The 7,141-nt window shown below is 42.4% G+C and overlaps 3 non-coding genes across 3 annotated transcripts in view; all 3 read right to left on the reverse strand.

The window, feature by feature from the left end:
- LOC126780842 (large subunit ribosomal RNA) overlaps positions 1-206 on the reverse strand; it is a 3,980-nt gene extending 3,774 nt beyond the window's left edge. The window contains exon 1 of the ribosomal RNA XR_007670566.1: positions 1-206. This exon is cut by the window's left edge and continues 3,774 nt beyond it. This is a non-coding gene — a ribosomal RNA (large subunit ribosomal RNA).
- A 906-nt stretch (positions 207-1,112) lies between these two features.
- Positions 1,113-1,269, reverse strand: LOC126780840 (5.8S ribosomal RNA). The gene has a single exon (XR_007670564.1). It is a non-coding gene; the product is annotated as a 5.8S ribosomal RNA (ribosomal RNA).
- Positions 1,270-2,676: 1,407 nt separating this feature from the next.
- On the reverse strand, positions 2,677-4,579 carry LOC126780841 (small subunit ribosomal RNA). Its single transcript, XR_007670565.1, has one exon. It is a non-coding gene; the product is annotated as a small subunit ribosomal RNA (ribosomal RNA).
- Between the last annotated feature and the right edge of the window lie 2,562 nt (positions 4,580-7,141).

A 7,141-nucleotide genomic window follows, 5' to 3' on the forward strand; every position in this document is an offset into this window, starting at 1 on the left:
TCAAGACGAACTTGGACAGGAGTGGCGACGACGAGAAAGCGATACCTCCCGAACACCACATCTCCCGCGATCGTTACAACCGCGGGATTCAGTGCTGGGCTATTTCCTGTTCGCTCGCCGCTACTAAGGAAATCCTGGTTAGTTTCTTTTCCTCCGCTTACTAATATGCTTAAATTCGGCGGGTGATCCTCCCTGATCTGAGGCCAACGATAAAAAAAAAACGAGGCAGACGCGATATCCGTCAACGCGACGGCGCCGCTTTCGTCGAGACGAGACGAGACGAGACGAGATCTTCATCATCATCCGTCCGTTCCGACGTCGGCGTCGACGCGCTCTTCGGACGTCGAGTCCGCCTACTATTCGTTATCGCGCGTGCACGCACGTGCGCGCGTTCGTTCGTTCGTTCGCCACCCCGCCGTCTGTGTATATAATGATAACACAGACACGAGAGACGACACGACGCGACGCGACACGAAACGACACGCCTCGAAAACGAATACGACGTTTACATGTCATCACGTACGCAATGCGCGCTTTATGTGTATACGTCGTAACGAAAACGGAGCTGTTTTATCGATATACGTTCGATCGATGTTCGATAACGAGAAACGTACGAACTCTCGCTCTCCCACTAGACTAGAAGAGATCGGCCCTCATATATCCGATTACCCTCTTTGATCGAACGATAGAACGACGATCGAAAGGTCGGAGATGGGGGCGCGCTCTCGACTAGACCGATCGACGAAGACGACGACGACGACGTAGACGACGTAGACGACGTAGACGTACGAATCGGTAGAGCGAGCGACGCTCTCGGTCTCTCACACATCGCGCATAACGAAACTCCGTGACGTAAACGTACACACGAACCGTATATAAATACAAAAATTTTGTAATATACACGAACACGCATGGTACATAAACATACATACACGTCGTATTGAAATATTTGAACGGACCGAGAGAGAGTCGGTTCGTATACGAATACGAATACGAACGAACTCTAAAACGGATACCGTCATGTGTTCGAGAATAACGTATAATAGTTTAACATTACGAAAAACTATATACACATTAAACATTGAACAGTGTGGTATATATTTTTATACAGCCGGCCCTCAGACAGGAGTGGTCCTGGATGTTTCTCCACGGACCGCAATGTGCGTTCGAAATGTCGATGTTCAAATGTGTCCTGCAGTTCACACTATGACGCGCAGTTAACTGCGTTCTTCATCGACCCGCGAGCCAAGTGATCCACCGTCCAGGGTAATTGTTTATTTTCATGATGATTAGTTTCTACGATCACTGAAGCGATTCTATACACGCCCGTGATATTAGTTTGTTTAAATTTTTTTTTTTTTTCTTTTTTTTATTTCTTTTCAGTATATAAATAAAAATTAAAAAAAAAAAAAATATTAAAAAAAAAAAATTAAAAAAAAATATACGTTATTTGAAGATGACGATGCGCTATCGAAAGACGACAACATCGTGCTTTCCTCGAGAAACCGACGTCGAAACATCAGAAGGGACGCGTTGAACGACCCCGTTTTTATTATATTCGGAGTCGTCGTCTCGCATCCGAACGACATACGAACGCCGAACCGCATTTTGTTTTATTTCATTTTACGAAAAAAACAAACGAAACTTTCAGCGGACGCTTCTCGTATCCCCGCCGACTGACCGATCGACTGACTGACTGATCGTCGATCATCGTATCATCGTCTAGGAGAGCGTGTGAAACGCATCATCGCACGTATCGATCGAAAGCACGAGGCCTCTATGAAAATATGATATAACGCATAAAACACAAAACACGAAAACACATCGACGTCACCACGGATCGATATCATATTAAATTCAAAAACGAATTCAAATCGACACTCACATAACGACCGATCGATGTAAACGATGACGAGACTCGTAATCGAACGGAGACGACGACGCGTAACGTAGACGTAGACGTAGACGTAGACGAAGAACGAAAGACGAAAACGAAAACGAAGAGCGACGAGAGTCTTGAACTCGAAACGTATACAGTGTCGTATATATATTATACATGTGACTCGCGGCGCGGATTCTTGCCGGTCTACGTACACAGGTATAACGAAGACGACTACGGTAACGACGAGTGAAGACTGCACGCGTGCAACTTCGATGTTCGTTAGCTAGCGTTCTCGCTAGTTACGTTCGCCGCGTACATACGACGTCCACATTCGAATTGAAAGTACACGATTACATACGTCTTACGACGATCGTTATGTTCGTATCTCTTTTTATAATACTACGTTTTAATATATATACGTATATCGATTCGATGACGACGCTTCAGCGATACGTATTGTATTTATATATTTTTTTGCGAATATCGTTATTTTCATACGTGATGATACTAACGTCGAAGGCGATGACGACTCGTATATCAACGAACGCCTAGACGAAGACGACGTAGTCGTCGTCGTCGTCGTCGGAGAAACGATAATGCGATCCACCGATCGAATTCGCATTTTTTCGTATTATGATTCTTTTTGGTTGTTGTTATTGTTATTGTTTTATTATATCGTCGTATATCGGCACTCTCATTGCTCTTTCGTGCTGCACTATTTATCTCGCTCGTATACAGAGAAGAGCTCGATCCGCACAGAGACGAAACAGAATTCGAGATAGATAAACGTACGTTAATGATCCTTCCGCAGGTTCCCCTACGGAAACCTTGTTACGACTTTTACTTCCTCTAAATGATCAAGTTTGGTCAACTTCCCAGCAACGCCGACGGCCGTGAAGCCACCGCGTGTCGGTCCGAAGACCTCACTAAATCATTCAATCGGTAGTAGCGACGGGCGGTGTGTACAAAGGGCAGGGACGTAATCAACGCGAGCTTATGACTCGCGCTTACTAGGAATTCCTCGTTTATGGGGGATAATTGCAAACCCCAATCCCCAGCACGAAGGAGTTTCAACGGGTTGCCCGGGCCTCTAGGCCAGGGAGAACATGCTGATTCCTTCAGTGTAGCGCGCGTGCGGCCCAGGACATCTAAGGGCATCACAGACCTGTTATTGCTCAATCTCGTGCGGCTCGAAGCCGCCGGTCCCTCTAAGAAGAATTTTAATACGCCGCCAGTGAGTTGCTCGACCGAAATCGGGCACACCTAAATGACGACGCCTATTTAGCAGGCTAGAGTCTCGTTCGTTACCGGAATTAACCAGACAAATCGCTCCACCAACTAAGAACGGCCATGCACCACCACCCACCGAATCAAGAAAGAGCTATTAATCTGTCAATCCTTCCGGTGTCCGGGCCTGGTGAGATTTCCCGTGTTGAGTCAAATTAAGCCGCAGGCTCCACTCCTGGTGGTGCCCTTCCGTCAATTCCTTTAAGTTTCAGCTTTGCAACCATACTCCCCCCGGAGTCCAAAATCTTTGGTTTCCCGGAAGCTGCCCGCCGAGCCATTGTAGTAACGTCGGCGGATCGCTAGATGACATATTTACGGTTAGAACTAGGGCGGTATCTAATCGCCTTCGAACCTCTAACTTTCGTTCTTGATTGATGAAAACACCTTTGGCAAATGCTTTCGCTGATGTTCGTCTTGCGACGATCCAAGAATTTCACCTCTAACGTCGCAATACGAATGCCCCCAGTTATCCCTATTAATCATTACCTCGGAGTTCTGAAAACCAACAAAATAGAACCGAGATCATATTCTATTATTCCATGCACGAAATATTCAAGCGGCATTTTGAGCCCGCTTTGAGCACTCTAATTTGTTCAAAGTAAAATTGTCGGCCCACCTCGACACTCACCGAAGAGCACCGCGATAGGATTTTGATATTGAACCGGCGTTTTACCGCCGGCTCACCGACGATATGCTCCGCAAACGTGTCAGTATCACCGCGGATGCGGTGCACCGACAGCGCGGCGCACAAATGCAACTACGAGCTTTTTAACCGCAACAATTTTAGTATACGCTATTGGAGCTGGAATTACCGCGGCTGCTGGCACCAGACTTGCCCTCCAATTGTTCCTCGTTAAAATATTTAAAGTGTACTCATTCCGATTACGAGGCCTCGAAAGAGTCCCGTATCGTTATTTTTCGTCACTACCTCCCCGTGCCGGGAGTGGGTAATTTGCGCGCCTGCTGCCTTCCTTGGATGTGGTAGCCGTTTCTCAGGCTCCCTCTCCGGAATCGAACCCTGATTCCCCGTTACCCGTGACAACCATGGTAGTCGCAGAAACTACCATCGAAAGTTGATAAGGCAGACATTTGAAAGATGCGTCGCCGGTACTGGACCATGCGATCGGCAAAAGTTATCCAGATTCATCAAAATTAACGACTTCGGACGAGACGCCCTCCGTCGATTGGATTTGATCTAATAAAAGCACTCATCCCATCACTGGTCAGAGTTCTGATTGCATGTATTAGCTCTAGAATTACCACAGTTATCCAAGTAACTGAGTAAGATCTAAGGAACCAAAACTGATATATTGAGCCATTCGCGGTATCGCCTTAATACGGCTTGCACTGAGACATGCATGGCTTAATCTTTGAGACAAGCATATAACTACTGGCAGGATCAACCAGGGAGCTAACATAGATTATTCTCGACGACGACGACGACACGTCCGTGCGTGCTTGCGCGAACGCGACACCTTCGCCGTAAGTTTCTCTCATTTAACTCGATTCTCGTTTCTAGCAACGACGACGACGACGACGTTGTCTTCGTTCGTCGTCGCTTCGAAACGAGGTTCGTCGTACCGTATCGATTCGATCGCGTTAGACGCGATAGACTCTTACGGTTGACTTTTTTCATTCATTATCATAATAAATAATGATAAATAACCGACGACATCGAAGTAGCCCGAGAAGAGCACGACGACGACGACGACGATTCGTCTTCTAAGATGACACTCGACGGTCACGAATATGAATATTCGAAACGAGATCGTTCATTTTAGAAACACTTCCGTACACGATGTGCACGTATGTTATTGTTCAACGGATATATGTGTCGTGAAACATTCGGATCGACGCCCGGTGTTTGAGTGTTCGTACCGATACTCGGGTTATGTATTTTTCGTACATGATAGTTTTTGTTAATATAAAGAGTTTTAGGAACGACCGTTTCGCATACATTTCTATATGCATTAAACGAACGTACTGAATCTTTTAAAAACTCCGTCTGCCGCGTTTATCTCCGAAGACATCGTCATCGCACCACACATCGGGGTCCACAATAAATCTACACGAGAACGTCATACGTTATCATGTCGATGAATTTGTAGAGAGAGGAGCGATGACGACGCCGGAGTCGCTTTAGAAAGAGCAACTTACGTACGTCCGTCGGTCGGCACAGTTATAGAACGAAAAGTATATTTCTCCACATTATTTGTATAATATATTATTATTGTAAAACGACAACGCCGCGACGAGCTTACGACGACGACGACCGCGGCAGCAATACATTATAATATAATACAACAATACTAGAAGAAAACAACTTTTCGATAGAGTCTTATCTTCAACGGTTGCGACGCGTCTCACGAAATAATATTTTCATATATATCGTTCGACGTTCGAACCGAACGTACTCTATGTATATGCCGGACGATGAATATGACATTCGGCGCTTCATAACGGCGGATGTATTTTTTTCGAATATTTTTATATTTAATGTTTTATATATAATATCAACCCCCTCCCCGTCGCAAGGAATAAAACAAAGAACTCCCCCCCAACCCCCTAACCTCCCACCCCCACCCCCGAAAAATTAACGCGGTACGTTCGTGTATTGTGGAATCGAAGTTTATATTTTACGACGATAACATACTTTATTTTTCTGAAATATTTTAAAATAACATTAGAATCGAACACGATAACGATATCCGAGTGATTTCATTCGATCACTAAATTTGAACTATAACAGAACGATAATAAAATATCTTTGAAATGTGAAAAAAATAACGCGGTACGTTCGTGTATTGTGGAATCGAAGTTTACATTTTACGACGATAACATACTTCATTTTTCTGAAATATTTTAAAATAACATTAGAATCGAACACGATAACGATATCCGAGTGATTTCATTCGATCACTAAATTTGAACTATAACAGAACGATAATATAACATCTTTGAAATGTGAAAAAATTAATGCGGTAAGTTCGTGTATTGTGGAATCGAAGTTTACATTTTACGACGATAACATACTTTATTTATCTGAAACATTTTAAAATGACACTAGATTCGATCATTGCATTTGAACTATAACAGAAAGATAATATAATATCCTTCAAATGTGAAAAAATTAACGCGGTACGTTCGTGTATTGTGGAATCGAAGTTTACATTTTACGACGATATCATACTTTATTTATCTGAAATATTTTAAAATTACACTAGAATCGAACACGATAACGATATCCGAGTGATTTCATTCGATCATTGCATTTGAACTATAACAGAACGATAATAAAATATCTTTCAAATGTGAAAAAATTAACGCGGTACGTTCGTGTATTGTGGAATCGTAGTTTACATTTTACGACGATAACATACTTTATTTATCTAAAATATGTTAAAATAACACTAGATTCGATCATTGCATTTGAAATATAACAGAACGATAATATAATATCTTCAAAATGTGAAAAAATTAACGCGGTACGTTCGTGTATTGTGAAATCGAAGTTTACATTTTACGACGATAACATACTTTATTTATCTAAAATATGTTAAAATAACACTAGATTCGATCATTGCATTTGAACTATAACAGAACGATAATAAAATATCATTGAAATGTGAAAAAAATAACGCGGTACGTTCGTGTATTGTGGAATCGAAGTTTACATTTTACGACGATAACATACTTCATTTTTCTGAAATATTTTAAAATAACATTAGAATCGAACACGATAACGATATCCGAGTGATTTCATTCGATCACTAAATTTGAACTATAACAGAACGATAATATAACATCTTTGAAATGTGAAAAAATTAACGCGGTACGTTCGTGTATTGTGGAATCGAAGTTTACATTTTACGACGATAACATACTTTATTTATCTGAAACATTTTAAAATAACACTAGATTCGATCATTGCATTTGAACTATTACAGAAAGATAATATAATATCCTTCAAAT

Source organism: Nymphalis io, unplaced genomic scaffold (assembly GCF_905147045.1).
Source record: "Nymphalis io unplaced genomic scaffold, ilAglIoxx1.1, whole genome shotgun sequence".
NCBI classification, from domain to species: Eukaryota; Metazoa; Arthropoda; class Insecta; order Lepidoptera; family Nymphalidae; genus Nymphalis; species Nymphalis io.